Below are 19,956 nucleotides of genomic sequence, written 5' to 3'. Positions count from 1 at the left end.
TGCTATCTCTGAGACTCCAAGACAGTGACACAAGCAGCACCAGGTTCAATCTGCCCTCGGAATAGCAGGGGAGGCACTTTACATCCAGTCTTGCACAAGTTGAATCTGAATCATAGAATTTCAAGACTGAAAAGTGCCCTGGAGATCATGTCACAACACTGTATTTTCACAGATTAAAAAGAAAACAAAAACAAGAACCTGAGACCACAGAGGTATAGTGATTTGTGATATTTATAATTTTCATTTTGCACACATGGATAAACCCATCAGGAATCCAAGTAGATCCATGTAGCATTCTGTTGTGCTTAAGCTGGTACATTTGTTTCCTTCCAAATGGTTAATTCTGTGCATTAACAAAATTTCATAAGATTTAGCCTTAGATATAAGAGTAAATATTTTGATCTGCTGTCAATTCAAATATGTCCTCAGGAGAGTGACATCAACAATCATGTGGTTACTGTATGGCAGGCTTTGCCTGGAACCAAACACTGAAGCTAAAAAGACAAATGGCAGGATGACTTAAAGGTATTTACAGACTAGTCTGGGAAGCAGATATGTGAACAAATAATTAAAAGATATTGCACAAGTGCCATATGGGAGATTTATGTAAAATGCAATATTAGCATATGAAAAAGTCGCCACCTAGGAGATGGGGAGAAAAGTAAGGTCACAGAAGAAAACCACTGATTTAAGTCACATCTCTATAGTAACACTTGAATCCTCATGAAGTGTGTGAGAAAGATGAAGGAGTCAGTAAAGAGGGAAAATTTCAGGCAGGAAGGAAGAGTGTTTTATTTGTTGTGAAATGAATTGACTTTGAAGAGCCACCATTTTTTCTGCCTGATTCCTCTACTCTACTATCTGCTATAGCTAAAATTTGTATAAAGAAACTCTGTGATAAGGGTCTCTTTTGAAGCAGTGTGCATGAACTTCATGATTGCATTTTTCCTTCATTCTTACAGACTCTTATATTCTGGCTTGCAGTTTTGTTCGGCTTAATTGAGATTGTCAGAAATATGATTCTAAGACAGATAAGAGGTATTCTAGGTTATAAGTGACCAAGTGAAGAATAGCTGGTGGTAATTCTTAAACCAGGAGGAACTTTGGGAGATTGGAAAGTCATAAGAATAATCCAGGGAAGAAAAGCTTTCGGTATGACCTCAGATTGAAAGTCAATAAAGAAACAAGACACTCACAAAAAATACAGGAGAAAGAACTAAAGGATGCAGTTTCAAAGTGCAAGGTTTATTAGGAGTCAAAGTTAAGAAGCTGTCATCATTTGCCTACAAATTGATTGGACTTTAAAATATAAGAGGGTAAAGGAAAACAGGCAATTCTGTTTATTGCTGATGGAAGTAAAAGTTGGTATGAACATCCTGGAAGGTAGTTTTTCTCTCCTTCAGTCTCTAAATTTATGTATGTGTGTATTATATACGTATATGAAGATATTATATAATTTGTAAATAATATGTATATTATATAAAGATATACATTTTACCATATTCGATTTACATTTTATACATCCACAGATCCTCATCCTGAGAAGGTAATATTTATGTACCTAGACCACAACACAAAGATGTTTACTGCAAAGATGCTTATTAAATAGAAAAATATATATAAACCTGAATATTTGATAATAGAATATACATCACGTGTATTATATGTCCATAAAATGGAATACTATACAACTATTAAAAATGCTATTCTTTTAAAAACCATCAGGATTAAAATAGTAAGCACAAAGTACTTAGAACAGTGCCTGGTACCTAATAAGTGCTGAATCAGTGTTAACTTTATTATTCTTATTAGCATATCTTTAAACATAGGGAGATATTTCTATATATAAAGAGAAAAAAGTTACAAAACAGTGTATAAATTATGATACCAATTTTGTGTGTATGTCTATGTATATATGTATATGTGTGTGCTTATATATTCATATGTGCATATATATATATATATATATATATATATATATGTGTGTGTGTGTATATATATATATATATATATATATATATATATGAACTTAGAAAAAAATGGAGGGCATATTAGTTTTCTAGGGTGGCCAAAACTGTACCCCAGCCTGGGTGGCTTAAAAAACAGAAATTTATTATTTCAGAATTCTGCAGGCTAAGAGTCCAAAATCAGGATGTAGCAGGGTTGATTCCTCTGAGGACTCTGAGAGAGGATCCTGTTCCAGGCCTCTCTCCCTGGCTTGCGGATGGCTATCTTCTCCCTACATCTTTGCATTATCTTCCCTCTATGGGTATCTCTGTCCAAATTCCCCCCCCTTTTTTTTAATAAGGACTTCAGCCATGCTGGAATAGGGCCAGCCGTAAAAACTTCACTTTACCTTGTCTATCTCTGTAAAGACCCTATCCCCAAATAAGGCCATATTCTGAGGTATTGGGAATTAGGACTTTAATATTTGGATTTTGGGAGAGACACAATTCAATCCATAACAGACATTATGTATATCCGTAATTTTCGAATTATAGGTGGCATTTATTTTATTCTTCTTCCTTGTCTGTTATTTTTTGTAATGGACTATTACTATAATAATAGTAATAAAATTTTAGAAAGTTATTTTTTAATTCCATGCCTCAGAATGCCAGACACCCTTTTAATAACTGAAATGAAAATACTTTTAATTCCTTCCATATTTCTCTATTTTTAATATTACTTCATTTTGTTTTGTAAGACTAAGCACAGAACTTAGAACATTTAACATTACCTGTAGAAAGAAAAAGTTTGGATACTGAAACTCTGAATATTCAGCTTTCTTATATAGCCAATATGTATTGCATGTGCTTTAGAGTTCAAGATTATTTTCTTTTGACGTTTCTGTTTCATTGTGGATTCCTGAACTGTATTAGGATAAAGCTGAATGATTCCATAGCTTTCAAGTATTGTCATTTTGGAAGGATGCTTACTTTCCTGCCAGTTTCTGAGCTTGTCAAATCTAAAGTCAGTACTGTACATTTTTCCTGAATATTGCATCACTTTAAATAGTAATCCTGCATGTTGAAAAAAATATAGCAGAGGTAAAACATGTTTCATATAATAGATAGGCTTTTGAATAATCAATCACTATTATAGAAATCAGACTATACTTAAATGCAATAGGGAAACTTTTACTTTGGTAACATACAGAATGAACTTGTAAAGCAAAAAAGTAATAATTAATTTGCATATCTTTTAAAACTTCTTTAATAAATTTGACTTTCCTGAAGCCAAGGGTGTGCCTTGCTTTTAATTTTAAATTGGCTGGAATTAGAATATGCTACATGAAGATGAAAGTTTATGTAAGAAAAGCTTATACTTAAAAATTGTTTTCAATCTATTATTTGAAAGTGCTGATCATTTGACCTTACGCTTAATAGCTCCTTTATACAGGGGATATTCAGTGAAATCAGTCCATTGTCTGCAAGTAACATACATCATTCTCATACTATTAGGTGGCTTGTATGGTTACTGCTTTGCCAACACTAATTATTAATTTGTTTTCATGAAATAAATCATATACAAAAAAATCAGGTTCTTTACTAGTATTCCTGGTGATGCCATAGAATTGCAAAAATAAATTACTGAAGAAGGTTTTGTGGCTAATACCTTAGAGGGAGAGAACATTGTTACTCATTATCTTAAGTAATGTCTTATATCATCATGTAAATAACTTTAGTGATTGCTTGGGAAAAAAAAAACTATTCCAAAGAGAAAATTAATATATCTGATTTGTTTATTTATTCATCTAATTTATGGCTGAAAGATTTTTGGAGTGATACAAGATATGAAAATGTGTCACTAAAATTTATCAGTACACAGAGCTAGGGACCTTACCCTATAAATACAGATTTAAATAGTTGCATGCATGGTTATCTCTGATAAGTTAAATCAGATAAGATGTTTAATATATAATTCTCCACTGTATGTTACAAGAATTCTACCCATCTTTCTGTTTCTGTCAGTTGTAGGTTGGATGGGAAATTAAAAGTTAATTTTGTCTTTGTCCCTTTGTCTTTTTCTTATCAGCAGTGCCTGGGAGGCATGGTAAATAAAGTGTGCTGAAAGTGACCTTCAGCTAACTCATATCATCTTGACACAAGTGAGCCAGGCTCTACCCTTGTAAGCTTCGTCGTTGCCACATGAAGAGGAGCTTCTCTCAGTAGGAAATACACATCATCCAAAAATATACAGGTATTTTATTCATTTCATGTGATTGTTTAAGAAAGGCTGTAAGGGTAGAGAATCAATAATAGTGAAGGCAATGTGTGAAGGAGAAAAAATTACAGGTGAAACTGCTACCATGCAGAGGGTGAAGTAATTTACCCAAGGTTAGCAGCAGAACGTTCACATAGGGACACAGTCAAAATTAGAACCCAGGGGTCCTGGCTTTAGGTGCAGAATGCCTTTCCCTTCTCAGAATGCCTGAGGCTGTGGAAAAGCAAATGAGCTGCCCTTCTCATATGGGGTTAGATGCCTGGTTTAGGCACTGCAGAGCCGCTTGTCTGCGTGGCATGTTGTTTCTTTACCTCTGCCCTATTCACATTTTTGTCTCTCTCCACTTAAGGCAGAAGTTGAAACTTCTGGTTGTAAGGGTACAAAGTGTCTCCATGTCAACTTTCCCCCGTAAATTATTTTTATGGGCATACCAACCAAGGGCATATCTAAAACACATGATTGCTTTTGGGATTATACCAATGCTTCTCCCCCGTCTCCCGTTTTATGGATAAAAAAGGCCTTTTCTGGTTATTCTTCTCGGATGGGGCCCTTGAAACTTCTATAATGCATAATGTTAATAAATCAACTAGCAAAGGAAAAAAAAAGCCACTTGATAAAAGTAGGCATTTGAGATTTCAGGCTCCTGAAACTATACCCGTTTATTAGTTATATGGAACATGTGAGTTTAGGCTATTCCTGCATCCCTTTTCACTCCTCAGTAAAAGGCTGATTTTAGATGAGCGTTCTGGTTGGAAGTTGCCACATTAAGAATGCTAGAACTACAAGTCTCCTGCATCTATGGCTGAATAGATGGGTGGGGCTGCTAATGACGTTGAGTGTTACATGAAGAGGGATATGTGAAGATCTTCACTGGGATGTGCTGAGCAACCACTGTGTGTTCAGTAACCACAGTGCAGGACATCTGAATTCAGCAAAGGACAAGAGCACTGCAGTGTGTGCCCTTGACAGTCTCCTTTACAAACATGCCGGAGTGGAGTTAGTGACCTCATGCTTCCCAGAGAACATCTTCACTGGGCTGTCCTGAAGTCACCTCAAACTCAACACATCCAAAATAGAACACAATCCTCCTCACACTTTCATGGGGCCTCATCATCCCCCTATTTTCTAGGACTAGCAATCGCATTTTCATGCCAAGGACAGACTGGCTCTGTGTCTGTACGCTCTCTTGTATTTATACCTTCCATTGCTCTCCTGACACCACAACCTTGAGGCAGGCTTGTCATTACCCTCTCTACAACTTTTGCCATGGGCTTTCCTGATGGGCTCTGAAACTGCAGATTCTCCTTCACCAGTCCATCTTCTGTGCTGCTAATGGAACCACTTACTAAAACACCTGCTCAGGCCAACCACTTCCCCCAAACCTTGAGTTGTTCCTTGCTGCCTACAGAATAAATTCCAAAATGGTAAACCTTGGAAGCAAAGCCCTTTCATAAACTAGGCCAAGCATGCCTTCTTCAGGCTCATTTGGGAATAAATAATTGCTGTGGTCTGAAGGTCTGTATCTCCCCCAAATTCATATGTTGGAACCCCTAATACCCAATGTGTTAGTATTAGGAAGTGGTGCCTTTGAGAAATGATGAGGTCACAAGTACTCCACCTTCATTAACGAAATTAGTGCACTTATAAAAGAGGCCCCTTTGAGCTCCCTTGCCCTTTCTACCCTGTGAGGATGCAGAAAGAAGGTGCCATCTTTGAAGAAGAGGGCGTGTCCTCACCAGATACCGAATCTGCTGGTGTCTTGACCCTGGACTCCCCAGCCTTCAGAATGGTGAACAATACATTCCCATTATCTGTAAATTACCCAGTCTAAGGTTCTTTGTTATAGCTGTCTGAAATGGCAAGGTTAATAGGTAATGAAATAAATCAGTTTCCTCCAGATATGCTCTATGGTCTTCAGCCTGTACCTCTCTTCTCATGCTGTCCTCCCAGTTTCAACCACCTTTAAAGGGCCTACCAAAACCAAACTGTTGTATTCTTCCCAGGGATACAAAGCATGCATCAACATTTAGCTTGTCTTGGGCCAATCTAAGATAAAATCCTAGCAGGTGCTCCTCATTCACATACACAATCAAGTTGTATAAACATGTGAAAATGAGAGACTTTATACATGTGAGAGTAATTGGCTAGATAAGGTAAGACTGCCCTAAATTGTGATATAGTTTGAGAACAGGTAAGACTGCCCTAAATTGTGATATAGTTTGAGAACAGATTCAATTACACACCTCAAGTCCATGCCTCATTGCATTGAAGGGAAAACCTCAAAAAATTATATTACTGCAACTAGAGATGAGAGGTAAGGGAGGTGGGAAGTCAGCAGAGATGGTAAATTGGTGGTAATCTTTATTTTACAGTTAGCCTAAGGGGATGATTTTTAAACAATAGTATACTTTGGTACTCAGGAGTCAAACCTTTGGATAAGACAATGAGATTTAGACAGAAAACTAAAATGTCCATGTTCTTATCCTTCATGTTGTTTTTTCCAAATATATTTATCAAAGCACATTTTAAGAAAGGGGTGGGAAATGCTAGTTACACAAGAAAAGCTATCCTCTGCCCGACTGAAGAAATTGTTCAAACAGAGTGCACTCTTTCATAAGCAATGCTTCCTAATGTAGCCAGGGTCAGTGAGGGCTTAGGTTATTAGTTATGTAATCCCTGGTTCCTCAAACTGCAGTTTTGATTTGAATACACAGTTTCAATTAGTTACTTCAGTTTTTGCCTTGTAGCGTATTTTATTTTTAGAATCTGGAGAAGCTCAGATAATCCCTGAGTTCACAAATCTGACCCCCGAGAGGTACCTTTAGCACAGCTTTAAGCCCCATGCTCTTTCCCTGACACCACTTGTAGGTTGAATTGTGTTCCCCAAGAAAGGCATTTTGAAATCCTAATCCCTGCAATCCCTGGTAGCTGTGAAGACGATCTTATCTGGAAATGGGGTCTTTGCAGACATAAGATGTCAGTTAAGATGAGGTCACACTGGAGTCAGGGGGCCGCTAGTTCAGTCTAAAGTATCCCCATAAAGGAAGAAAAAAGACACATGGAGAACTGTGTGTGATGACACAGGAAAACTAAGCAACAAGTACTGATGGCCCCAACCAGCAGCTAGAAAGAGGCAAGGAAGGATGTTACCCAGGACCTAAGAGGGAGCAGGGTACTCTCAACAATTCGATTCTGAACTTCTAGCCTCCAGACTGTGCAAGAATATACTTCTATTTTAAATCACCTAGCTATGATACTTTGTTACAGCAGCCCTAGTAAACAAATACACCATTTTACCCATTTTGATTGCCTATTTTTATTTTTATCATGTTCTCTTGGGGAATCTCAAAACAAACAGACTTGAGTATCACCTGGGTGCCAGACACCGCCTTTACACTTCGTGAAGTCCTGGTCCTATGTACTGGTTCTTATGTTCATCTACTTTGATTTGGAGGCCTTTATCTACAATGTCACATCAAATCTTCTACCAAGAGGTTAAGAGAACTTCAAATTCTGGGTCCTCGATGGAGCCACAAGCCACAGAATGCCACAGCAGTACATGCTGCATGTACTCTCCAGGTTGCTAGGAATATAATGACATGAAAATCATTGCTAAATTATAATATTGTTGGCTAATATGTATTTAATATGAATTATGTGTTCAGGACTGGGCAGATGCTTTCCATATTTTGTCTCATTCAACAATCACAAAGGCCTCTGAAGTGGGTGCTATCATCACCTATGTCCATTTTACAGATAATAAAAACTGAGGCACAAAGAAGCTAAGTAACTTGCCTGGGACCTTATGGCAAGAACGTGATAAAGTTGAGATTGCAAGCTGCATTCAGCAAACTCCACAGTCCATGGATTCCCACATGCCCTGAAGACATGTGACCTTAAACTGTTTTCACTAGAAACTCACCATAACACCCACCAAATTTACTGTAAGTCCCCGCAGAATTTAGCTTCAGCCTCTTTCTTAGCCTCATCTCTTGCCATCTCCTCCCTCCGACTTTCCTCCCTGCCTTCTGCCCCTATACTTTAACCACAGCAGGATCTTCGCATTCCCTGGAATGTGCAGACTCTGTCATCCTGCTCTATTTTCCACATTCTGCTCTTTGACTCCAGGTGTTCATCCCCCATGCCCCATGCACGTTATGCACATCGCCTGCCCTTATGACCCCGAGGAATTGTCATCTTCTCTGAGTCCCAAATTCCTCAGTAGTTAGTTGCTCCCTTCTTCCTTCCCGTGGCACGTTGTTGAGACCTGTACTCTGACACTAGGCAGGGCTGCAGTAAAGCACCGAGTTGCCCAGGGCAACACAGTTGCAGAGGCACTCATTCTTAGAGTCAAGGGGCAGAATAATTCATGGAGATATTAACTTGTATTTTCTCATTGCAAGTATGATCTCTTGGAGCAGATTCTGTTTGGCTGGGATGGAGGAAATACGGAAGAGGGAGAGGGAGGTGATTACCTCCCAGGCAGCAAAGAGAAGGAAGCTGGGTGGGAGCTTTGGGCAGCGGGACCCAGGCAGGCCCTACTCATTGGCAGAGCCCTGTGAGGAAGCAAGACCATGGAAGAGGAATGGCTGCCTGTGTATCTAGGAAGATGGCCCTGGGTACCAGAATCCCAGATCCCCAAGGATCCAAGGGCTCACGTGTGTCATGGAAGTAGCCGGGCTTCCAGACCTCATGTAACCAGCCAGGCTTGGACCACAGGCATCCAGAAATAGCCTGTGGAGACCCAAAATGGAAGGGGGTCTCCTCCATTCTCTGGGTTGTGAAAAACCATAGGACCTTTGCATGAGAGAGAGACAAAGCCAGGAGAAACCCTCAATACTGACAGATTGCACTTCCCATAAGCCCAGCAGGTCAAGAGCTCAGAGTTGCACTGGATTTTATCCTTTAAAGATAAAATCTAGACACATGCCATTTACTGCACAAACACCTCCATTTGTGAGCCATGATTCACACCCCAAACATGTGTTTCCATGTCCGTCTCCACTATTGGATCATGCACATTTTTAGGGCAAAACCCAACATTTTTTTGTCTTTGCATTTTCAGCCTTTGCAAGGCACCTACTGCAAAGCAGGCCCTGAACGAAAGCCTGCTAAATGGATGAAGAGAAAATGAACCAGTCAGCCAGGTGGCCAATCAATCACTAAGGGCTCTTGCAGTTCTTGGAGTCTATGAAAGAAATGTTAAAAGTACTAGACCCTCCAATTTAATCTCTGTCTGGGAAGGTAGCTAAGATCAAGTCCTTCTCACCAAAGCAGCCAAAGGTAGAAGGATAAGGGAAAGGAGTTGCTAACTCAAAAAGGTTTCTTTCTTCCTTAGCCTTTGATTCAAGAGGATGAGTAAGTGAACTTTTTTTCATTTTTATTTGGGGTAATGCTGGCTGCCTTCAGGCAGTATGAAAAATTAAAGAATTAGACTGGTACCTATATCAGATAAGTTGACCAAGGACTGTTGGAAGTCAACGAAAATTGATCCTTTAATAAATGCTGTTAGGTAAACAGTGTGTCCATCTCTATTGTTTTTTGTACATACTGGAATCTCTGAGCTTCACTAGCTGGTTCTTCTAGGTGTTGATATTCTGAAAGGCCATGACCAGGATAATTTGGGTGAGAGAATTTCTGCTAATGATTTTATTGTTACCTGGCTTCTGGGTATCAAGGACACCAGGACACACAAAAATACTCTATGATATCCCAGATTCACAAGGTTTCATGATTTTATTTTATGTGCAATTGCTGGGTCCCCTCCTCAGGAGAAAATACAATGGTATAAGGGTCAAATATCTGGAAAATATCCTAGGTGACAATTAGAAAAAAAAAATTTTTTTTTCATATGAATTAGTAAGCCAGCAGACTGCTCTCTTCTCTTTTCTCAACCCTTTGAGAGACTGACCTGTGTCAGGGGGAAAAGATGGCAATTTGATAAAAGCAGGGTTTATATCACAGGGAGGCCTGGCCTCCAAATATTCCTTTGTGCAGATAAACAGAGAGATTTCAATCTTCTTTCCATTCTTAGGGCTCCTAAGAGATTCCCTTTCCTCTCCTATCCAGGGTGGTTTAGCCCCTAATTAAATTATTTTCTTTTGTATAAACTAACAGGCTAGTCATTAGCTTCCAGTTAGAAAGATCCTATCATCCTCTTAACCATCTATAAGAACTGGAATGCCTTGACTTTCCCAAGAGAGGAGACGGAGAACAGGAACCTCCATCACCCTAAGGCTATTTGGCCATCTTCCCTCTTCTTCCTTCAACACCCCCTTTTGAGGTAAGAGTCATCCTATTCCTTCCTTCTAGGTTCCACTGGAGTCAGAGGGATTAGGCAATGGGGCATGGACTGCAATGCTCCAGCCCCACCCAGGGGTCAGGGCTCACAGCCAGGTTACTCACACAGAGGTCACTGGGTCTCTCTCCTGCTGCTCAGCCCAGACTGGAGCCGCTAGCCACAGATCTTAGACACACATGGGCAAGGATCCAGGGGTCTGGCTTTATTGGCCATAGGGCTGGTTTCACTGCGTGACTAGGTGGACATCCTAATGGCTAAGCACCTCTCCTTACCCACTCCCAGGGTCATTTAAGAGACATAGGTTTTAAAACCAAGAGAAACAGAACCTAGCAAACAAGAGAGATCTAGAAAGAAAAATACTGTAAAATTTATAGGTTAGAGTAAACAATTTTACCTGTACAAGAATAGGTTTTTTATTTCTGCTAGAAATATTGTATATTCATTACATTAGCAAGCCAAATATTGACCTGGCCATGGCTTTTAGTAATAATAGTGTTAGGATAAACCTATAATTCCTATATCAGGGAATAAAGTCAAATGAAATTAGATATAAAAGAAACCAAGCGTCTCTGACTTTAAAGTCTTCCTAGACACTGAGAGTTCACTTTAGAGTTTCAAGAGGAATCTATCTCCTTATCCTTCTCTCAATGGAGCCTGCTTTCTTTCCCTCAAGTGCTAGCAAGCATAATGCAATCATCATGTATTAGATCTGGTTCCCTACTTTATTTCTAAGCTTTTCAGTTTTGTCTAGTTGATTATATTTTTTGTTTTGTTTTTGTTTTTAGCTGAAAATTGACTGTGGATCTATCCCGTATGATATTTGACACACCCTATTTCTATTTAAATAGACACTTTGGGAAATGTAAGGTTTCCTTTACAATATTGTAAGTTTGGGCCAAGTCATCATTGCATTAGGGTTGAAGTATAATTGATTCTCTAACTTCCACCACTTCTTCACTTCCTTAAAACTCTCTGATTCAGTGTGTGTGGGGAGGCAAGAAGTTGTTTCTGGTCAAAACGCTTTTTATAAAAGAATGTTTTTTGGTACAGATGTGCTTGGTCCATATTATTTATAGCAAGATGTGCAGTATACCAATATGTTATAAATGTGCTTCCAGATGACCTAGCCCCCGATCATTTTATTCTTTTTTAATTTTTCAGTTGCTCATATAATTCATTTCAAACAAAAGGAAGAAAGTGATCATAGAAATAGTCTAGGTAGCAGGAAAGGAAGACAGAAATGCTTACAAGTTGCAAACAGGAAAAAATAAATTGGGACAGCCGGGCTTCAGCAAGGCTGCAAGCACCCTGGTAAACAAACTTAGGCTGCCCTGGAACAACCCACAACCCTCTGTTTGTCTTTGCTCTATGGTGCAATGTGGTCTAGCAGTCTGATCAACTGGGAATCTCAGTTTTGCCTCAGACTCCCTGTTCTGTGCTGAATGGCCTTGGATCTGATCTAAGATAGGCAGGTTTTCCAACTGTGAGGGTCCATGTTTCTAAGCGGAAAGGTTGCAAAGGGGTGAAGGGTATTATTACAATTAAAGCAAGGACTATTATATAGGAACAATCAAAACAAGGATTTTTGTTTGTTTGCTGTACATTTAGAGTCAAACACCAATTCTCCCCCTGACAATTTGTTTGTTTATTTATCCGTGTATGTATTTTATTGAGGTCCCTGATTACCCAGACATTTCAGAAACGGGTGGGAGTATGTGTGAATAGCAAAAGAAATCATCTATTGACAGGTTTTGGTAGTTTATTCTGTTTTGTGATTCTTCTCTTCCTATCCCTAGAACTGATTTCGTTTTTTAAATTAAGAACTTGTAATGCATACTTTAGATTTTATAATGAGCATGCTTAGTTACTTGCATTTTTTCTCAAAATAATATTCTATGTACATATTAGAAAGCAAGGTGTTCAAACACATCTTTAAATGAAACCACATTTAAGGAAAGCTCCACTTCTATTAAAACCCCGCGATACTTGGAGCAGTACAGTTTAGCCGAGCTTGCTGAGGAGTGAAATCCATAAATAGTTCAGAGCTTCCCGCCGTAGTAAAGAGGAAGTAAACTAGACTGATCTCATGACCTAAAAACAAAAGCTGCAAAATAATTAGCTTTTTACTCAGTATTTAAACAAAATATTACAGGTGAGAATTTGGTTATTTTTGAATTGGATTTTCATCTCAACGTTGGAGTCCAATAAACTTGGAACTACTATGCTTTCTTTTATTTCAAAGTGCAGGCTTTAATAAGAAAATTGTTTCTATTGTTCATTAAATCATGTAATCACTTAAAAGAAACTGCATCGAAGTTGTTACCATTAACCCTTATGAACAAATTACAAAATGTAAAAGTTAACTCTTTAAAAATTATATTCCATGTTTAGTAGATTATTTTTTAATGATGAGTACTGTTTTCCATTTAGAATCCATGGATCTAAATAGTAACTGGCCCTGCTTATCTGGGAGTAAAGGAAGAAAAAGAAACCTCTTCTTGCCCCCAGCTTACCCCAAACATAGACTGAACAAATTAAATTTATTCTAGGCTCTGGCATACAGAGCCTAGAAAAATAATCTAGCCCAATTGTAGCTAGTATCCCTTCTCATCTCTCTTCTCTTCACCTGTCCTTTTTTTTAAATCATTTTTCTCCTTTTTTCCCCTTTTTGTTCCAGTATATTTGAGCACCTACTGTATACCCAGCACTGTGATGCCGAATGCCTTGGAATTAAAAATGAAAAAGATCTAGGGTCTTCAGAGAGCAGACCAGAAAGATGGTGAATAAGAAGCCATCTACATATTCCAGAAGGTACTGAGAGAGAGCATTAGCAAGACCCAGAGATGAGGTTGACGGGGGCAGATCACCTGAGGTCAGGAGTTCAACACCCACCTGGCCAACAAGGTGAAACCCTGTCTTTACTAAAAATACAAAAAATTAGCTGGGCATGGTGGTGGGTACCTGTGGGAGGGAAGCTGAGGCAGGAGAATCGCTTGAACTTGGGAAGTGGAGGTTGCAGTGAGCTGAGATCACACCATTCACACTCCAGGCTGGGCAACAGGACTGAAACTCTGTCTCTGAGAAAAAAAAAAAAGAGAGAGAGAGACGCAGAGATGCACCAGGCTGCAGGAAGTAGGGTTTTAAGGAGAGCTTCTTGGAGGAATTGAGCTTTGGAATTAGTTGGTACCAAAAGGTAGCAACTAACCAAGGACATAGAAAAAAAATGGAAGGCAGGGAACAGTATACACAAAAGCTTAGAAAGAGAATACAAGTCAAAGTGCCTATTTCATTTAGGGTCAGGGGAATATGAATGGGAGCAGGAGATAAAGCTGGAGTCTGACATGGGGTAAGAGCTTTCCATGCCGTGCTGTGGAGTTTAGCTTTATTTCTGTGGGCAATAGGAGCCACTGAAGGTGATTAGATAGAATAATGGCATGACCAGATTTGCATTTTAGAAAAATTACACTGGCATGTTCTTTAAGTCTTTTGGGGTTGACATTTTGAGAGATACCATGTCATATAAATGTGAATTTCCTTAAATCCGGGCCTGTGCATTCATTCACATAGCAAACCTTTATTGAGCACCTGTTTAACACAAAGCACCATACTTATTTCTGTGGTGAATACAAAACGGGACAAGATACAGCCAACAGCAAGATTCTTAATATCATACCTAACTGCTATCTTTTTTTTTTTTAAGTGTCCAATAAAAACTTACGGTAGCACAGCCATGCTTATTCATTTACATATCATCTATAGCTGCTTCCTTGCTACAATGGCAGAGTTGAGCAGTTGTAACAGATGTGGTCTGACCTGCAAAGCCAAAAATATTTGCTCTCTGACCTATTGAAGAATTATTTTTTTTAAGAAAGGCTTGCTACTATCCAAACATCACCAATGAAGCTCCATGTACTGTCTATAATATCCAATTGGTGTAGAGCTTAATTCCACCATTTAAAAATTTCCTTTCTTTTCTTTGGAAATGCAACAGCAATAAGATTAGTAGCATCTGTTCTTCCACTTCTTTAAATAATATTTTCAGTGTCAATTACATCTCCCTTGCTACTAACGTTTAACAAAAGCTGAAACATAGCAGAGAGTAAAACTTAGCCTTCTAAGTCTGCACAATTCCCTGGTCTAGGTAAATAAATTTCCTTCATGTCTAAGAACACTCAAAGTGCTGAAAGTTAATTTAAAAGAAAAAAAAAAGCTGGTTGAACATTCTCACTCACTCTAATACCACTTGTAGGAAATAAAGAAGGATAGAAATTAGCACCTAGCTCAGTGGAGTGTTTTGAGAAATCACTGTATGAAAAGATGGACTGCGATCTCAATAAGAAGCTGCTGTAATGAGATTTTGGAACCAAATATAGCCCCCAGAGACTTACTTGGTTCATAAGTAGAAACAATTGATCCTACAATCAAACTTCCAGGGTTATGATAGATGAAAGAAAATCCAAAACAACCTTCATTTATATCTTACGCCAATTTCTTTAGGCTTTAGGAATTATACCACTCAACTATTATGCAACCTTTTCTAAGGGCACTTACCCAAAATTTCCATTTTTCAAAAATTAGGAAAACCTTTTAATAACAAAATAATTTGAAGAAAAATGAAAAACTAATTGGAAACTCCCTGGAAATAAGACCACAATCTGAACCAAATGGGTATCACATAGAAACAATAATAGAAAGGTAAATGCACAACTTGTAGCTTGTATATTAATAATGCAAGAATCATATACATTTGTTCATACTAATGGACTGAGTATAATTTGCTGTGAAATAATTGAATCAGAACTAATTGTTGCTCTATGCATTTTATGTTAGAATTATAATATGACATTATAAAGATTTTCATACTAAAATTTAATGTCAAAATTGTATTCAGTATTAGTGTCTGATTTTTACTTATATGCACAATATACATATTATGGATACTATAACAAATTTTGAACATAAACACTTTTTTGGACACCTTATAACTTCCTTTTTTGTCTTTGATTAAAGTACAGACACATGATTTACCTAATAAATAGTTCAAATAATTCTGGGTCTGCAATTACTAGTAGAGATTTACTCTTTGGGAGAAATAGAATTCTGTTCATTTCCTTGAAGAAATCGTCAAAAATAATTATGGAGGCTGAAGAGTCTATAAAAATAATATGAAGAGGAGGTTTTCATCTCTAGTGAGTGCTTCAAACTGCTTGAAGATTATTTACTCTGCCCAGCCACAAAGATGGGGAAACTTCATGGCCTTAAAGCTTCTTCCATACAGGCAATTTGGTGCCACAAAACAAAGAGGATACAAGAAAATGCTAACAATAAAAATGGAAATCAAGGAAACAGAAAGAAGCAAAACCACCAGTGTTCCTGGTATGCAAATGCTTGACCTGCACCAGTAACTAGCTTTGAGAACTTAATTACATCAGTTGCTTAACCTGGGCCTCAATTTCTTCACCTTTCAATGTAGATAATAATCATTGCCTGTACATTTCACTGGTCAGTGTGAGTAACAATGACAAACAATAGAATAAATGCATAAGTGCATCTCAAATCGTCAGGTGCTAACTCTTTGCAAGGTTGGCGAATATTATTCTTCCTGGATGGAGTTCTTTCTCCTCCAGTGGTTTATTTTTGTAGTTTCTGATACTGCACAGATTTGTTAATAACTCACCAGAACATTGAAGTAAACGTTTTTTTAGTCCTTTAATCTTCAGAGGAGACATGTTAGCCTGATTGAAAGATCTATCCTCAATATAAATCTATTTGTTTATTAGTCTATTCGGATATTAAAGAGTAAGCATGGCCCTTTTCCAAATTTCAGAAAGCTCAAAGCCTTTCATTTCAGCAAATCTATAAACTGGGGAATTTCTTTTCTACAAAGTACTGGTTTATGGTTTGTGGTCCTTTTGGCACCTGCAATGTTGACTGTCTATAAGAGCCTTGAGGGTACAGACTTTTTGTTAGAATACACTTTCCATTATCCACCCAATAGCCACTAGATTTGTGTTAAAAACGGTACTGCTGAGATACCACTCTCCTGAAAAGCTGTCACTCAATTCAGTTTAATGCAATTCAGGAAACAGTTATTTTGGGTTATATCAGGGCTAGGTTCTGTGATAGGTATAAAGCAATTCAATAAGGACTTAGATATGATAGGAGCCCTGCAGGAGCCCCTCCTGCTTATGAGATGTTACTCAACTCCATGGGATGGGCAGCTGGGCTTTGAAAATTCTTGGCCTAATATAAAAAACCACTTTAAAGGAAGTTTTGAGAAAAATGGAAAAAAATATAATATGAGCTATTAGATATCTGACCATCTAATAAATTAATATTAATTTTGCTTGTGATAATGGCATTGTGATATATAAGAAAATATCCATCTTTTAGAGATACACATCAAAATCAAAAGATGTAAACTAATAGATGTCTGCAATATGCTTTTACAAAAATTAAGTAAAAAAAAAAAAAAACTGATGAACAATTGGGCCAGATTTTTTTGAGACAGGGCCTTGCTCTGTCATTCAGAGGCTGGAATGCATTGGTGTGACTACGGCTCACTGTAGCCTTGACCTTCCAGGCTCAGATGATCCTCCTACCTCAGCCTCCAGAGTAGCTGGGACCACAGGTAAACACCACCGTGTCTGGCTAATGTTTTTTTTTTTTTTCACGTTTCATACAGACCAGGTCCAACTGTGCTGCCTAGGCTGGTCTCAAACTCCTGGGCTCAAGCCATCCACATGCCTCAGTCTTCCAAAAGTGGCAGGATTATAGGTGTGAGCCACTATACCTGGCCTCAAATTTTGATAATTGTTAAATGTAGGTAAGAGGCCTTTGAGGGATCGTTTTAATATTCTCTTTCCTTTTGTTAATGCTTGGAATCGTTCATAATAAACACATTTAAAGAATTAGCGTCCAAACTTCTGGCCTTTTATTCACTTAGGATAAGCCTCGGCACCCATAACAGGAGCTATGCTCAAGATTTGTGTCCTCCTGCAGTTTCTTCTCTCGGCTCGTGATGGCTCTGGGATCCTATTTGATGCAGTCTTTGAAGGCCTCAACATCACCTCTGCTGGGAAGTCTTTGCTTAATCACTCAGATAAAACAGACTTTGCCTATGTTTAAGTACTCAGAACTTGACTCATTCCTTTATTATAATGTTAGTATATTTTCTTATGTAAAATTGTACTTATCTTCTCCTGCTGCTGTGGAAAACTTTTAAGATTGGGAACTGTATGTTCATTGTCTTTCTTTCCCTGGACTTTTCAGTGTCTGACACAGAATCGTAACACCCCTGAGAATGTCTGTGGGATCGTAGCGTTATCACAGTATTCACAGCGCAGAGCATAAAGCACCGTTGTCATTTTGTGACCTCAAGAAGGATAGCCCCAAAAGTATATTTGAGCAGCTAAGCTGTGCAAATTTTATTTTGGTTGGAGGAATACAGAACTATGCAAAACTTGGGTGTATTTGTTTAACTCAATCTAGTTACTATAGCAGTTTCTCAAATCTCCTCATTCATTTAGGGTTTAAGGCATTTGGTTGACTGGAGCCAGCAAGAACTCATTTTGGAGAGAATAACATACATAACTAGGTCTCACTCAGGTGAAACGTACATTATTCCTATCCACAAAGTGCTTTTGATTTACCAGGAAACCTTTGACAAAACTCCTCTCCCTTCAGGGAAGTGTGGGTGGTAGCGGTGGTGCAGGACCTAGAAGCAAAAAAGAGACACTTCAAACAAAGCCATGAAGTTCTTCTGTGCTGTTCTAATGTGATCTGGTTAGATAAAGATTTGCTCTCTACATTTGTTTACAGAAATTAATTCCACAGATCGTTGTAAAGAGGAGTGCTTTAGGGGCAAAACAAACATGTGACACTTTCTAAGAGCTAATTCTATATATAAATTTAGACTTTGTAAAAATAACTAGTTATCATGCGATCTTAATGGGCTTTTTAAAACCAGCAAAGGAAATATATTTTATTAGTTTAGCGTGCTTGTCAGAACCAACTCTTGATACATGGTTTCCCTGGGCACGTGGCATGTGTTTTGAAAAATCAGCCTCCTTTGGGAATTGTACTCTTAAGATATTTGTTCAGAGATGTTCAAGCTCTCAGTTACAAGATGCTTGAACGAGAAACAGAAAAACGTGTGTGTGTGTGTGTGTGAGAGAGAGAGAGAGACAGAGAGAGAAAATTATAATAAAATTTAAAGTGTCATCTTCCTCAAGTAATTCTGACCATCTGTTGTCTCAGCTCATCTTAGGGTTCATAACTGTGTTGTTTCTCTTAGGGCTGAGAGTATAATATTAAACGTCACGTAGAATTGATAGCAGGCTCTTTCTTCCCCCATCTCCCCATTGTCCAACTGTATGTGCCTGTTTAAAGAACAAAAAACACTCTGTTTCATAGTGTTTGAATACAGGTTTCACACCTTGCTTATTTCCTTAGGCCACACCAAAGCTGCATCTTTCTTTTGTCCCTTAACCCAAAAAGTGATGATGGTGACTGATGGTATTTGGTAAGAAATTCAGCTTTTGTAGAGCAATTATTTAATAAGGGTTTAAAAATTATTATTATTATTACAATAACTAAGCAAATTACACACTATAAATTTTTTTCCAGGCAAAATCCATTAGTCATGATCCAAGATTCCTCAGTATTAAAGGCTGTGCATGCATAACAAATACACTTGGGGTAAATTTGCTTTAGGGGAAAAATGAAGCCTCTAGTTTCTTGATAGAATAATGCGTATTTGAGTTAAAGCACTTTAGCATCGCTATGAGTTGAAAACAACTGAATCTTATTGTTACAGATTAGCCCCATTTTCTTGAAAATATAAACTCTGTATTTGTTACAGGACTTAGTTATAGATGTGCACAGTCTACCATTGGTTAATTTTTATTGTACAAATCGCTTTTACTTTTATGGGAGGTACTGTTGTGCTGTACTCTACATGGTTATATAAATTATACAGTTTATGGCACAATTAGCATGCATTCTCTCAGCTTATGAATAATAACCTCCTTTTAATAACAATATATTTAGACATACACAGAATGAAAGGAGTTTAACGTATTGTTCAAGTTTCTTTCATTGCACAGAATAAGAATGAAATGCTGTTTAGGAACTCAGTGAAAATATTACAAAATATCCTCTTAATCTATAATGCACACATTGTGTATATGACATCCTTGGGACTATGCAATGGAAACAGTGACAAGTAAACAATGAAACAAAAGAAAATCAATTTACCAAACCCAGAAAGGTGAAAGCATTTGATGAAACACAACTCCACAAAGAAATGTGAAGCACTGACAGAATTGTTATATAACCTTCAATTTATTTTAATAAGACTGGAAGGGCAGATGTCATACTGGTTCCTGGAAATCTTTGAGATTTCCAGGATGTGTTCCCATTAATGTTTT

The sequence above is a fragment of the Cebus imitator genome, unplaced genomic scaffold (assembly GCF_001604975.1).
Source record: "Cebus imitator isolate Cc_AM_T3 unplaced genomic scaffold, Cebus_imitator-1.0 Scaffold7, whole genome shotgun sequence".
NCBI classification, from domain to species: Eukaryota; Metazoa; Chordata; class Mammalia; order Primates; family Cebidae; genus Cebus; species Cebus imitator.
This window is presented reverse-complemented; position numbering follows the sequence as displayed.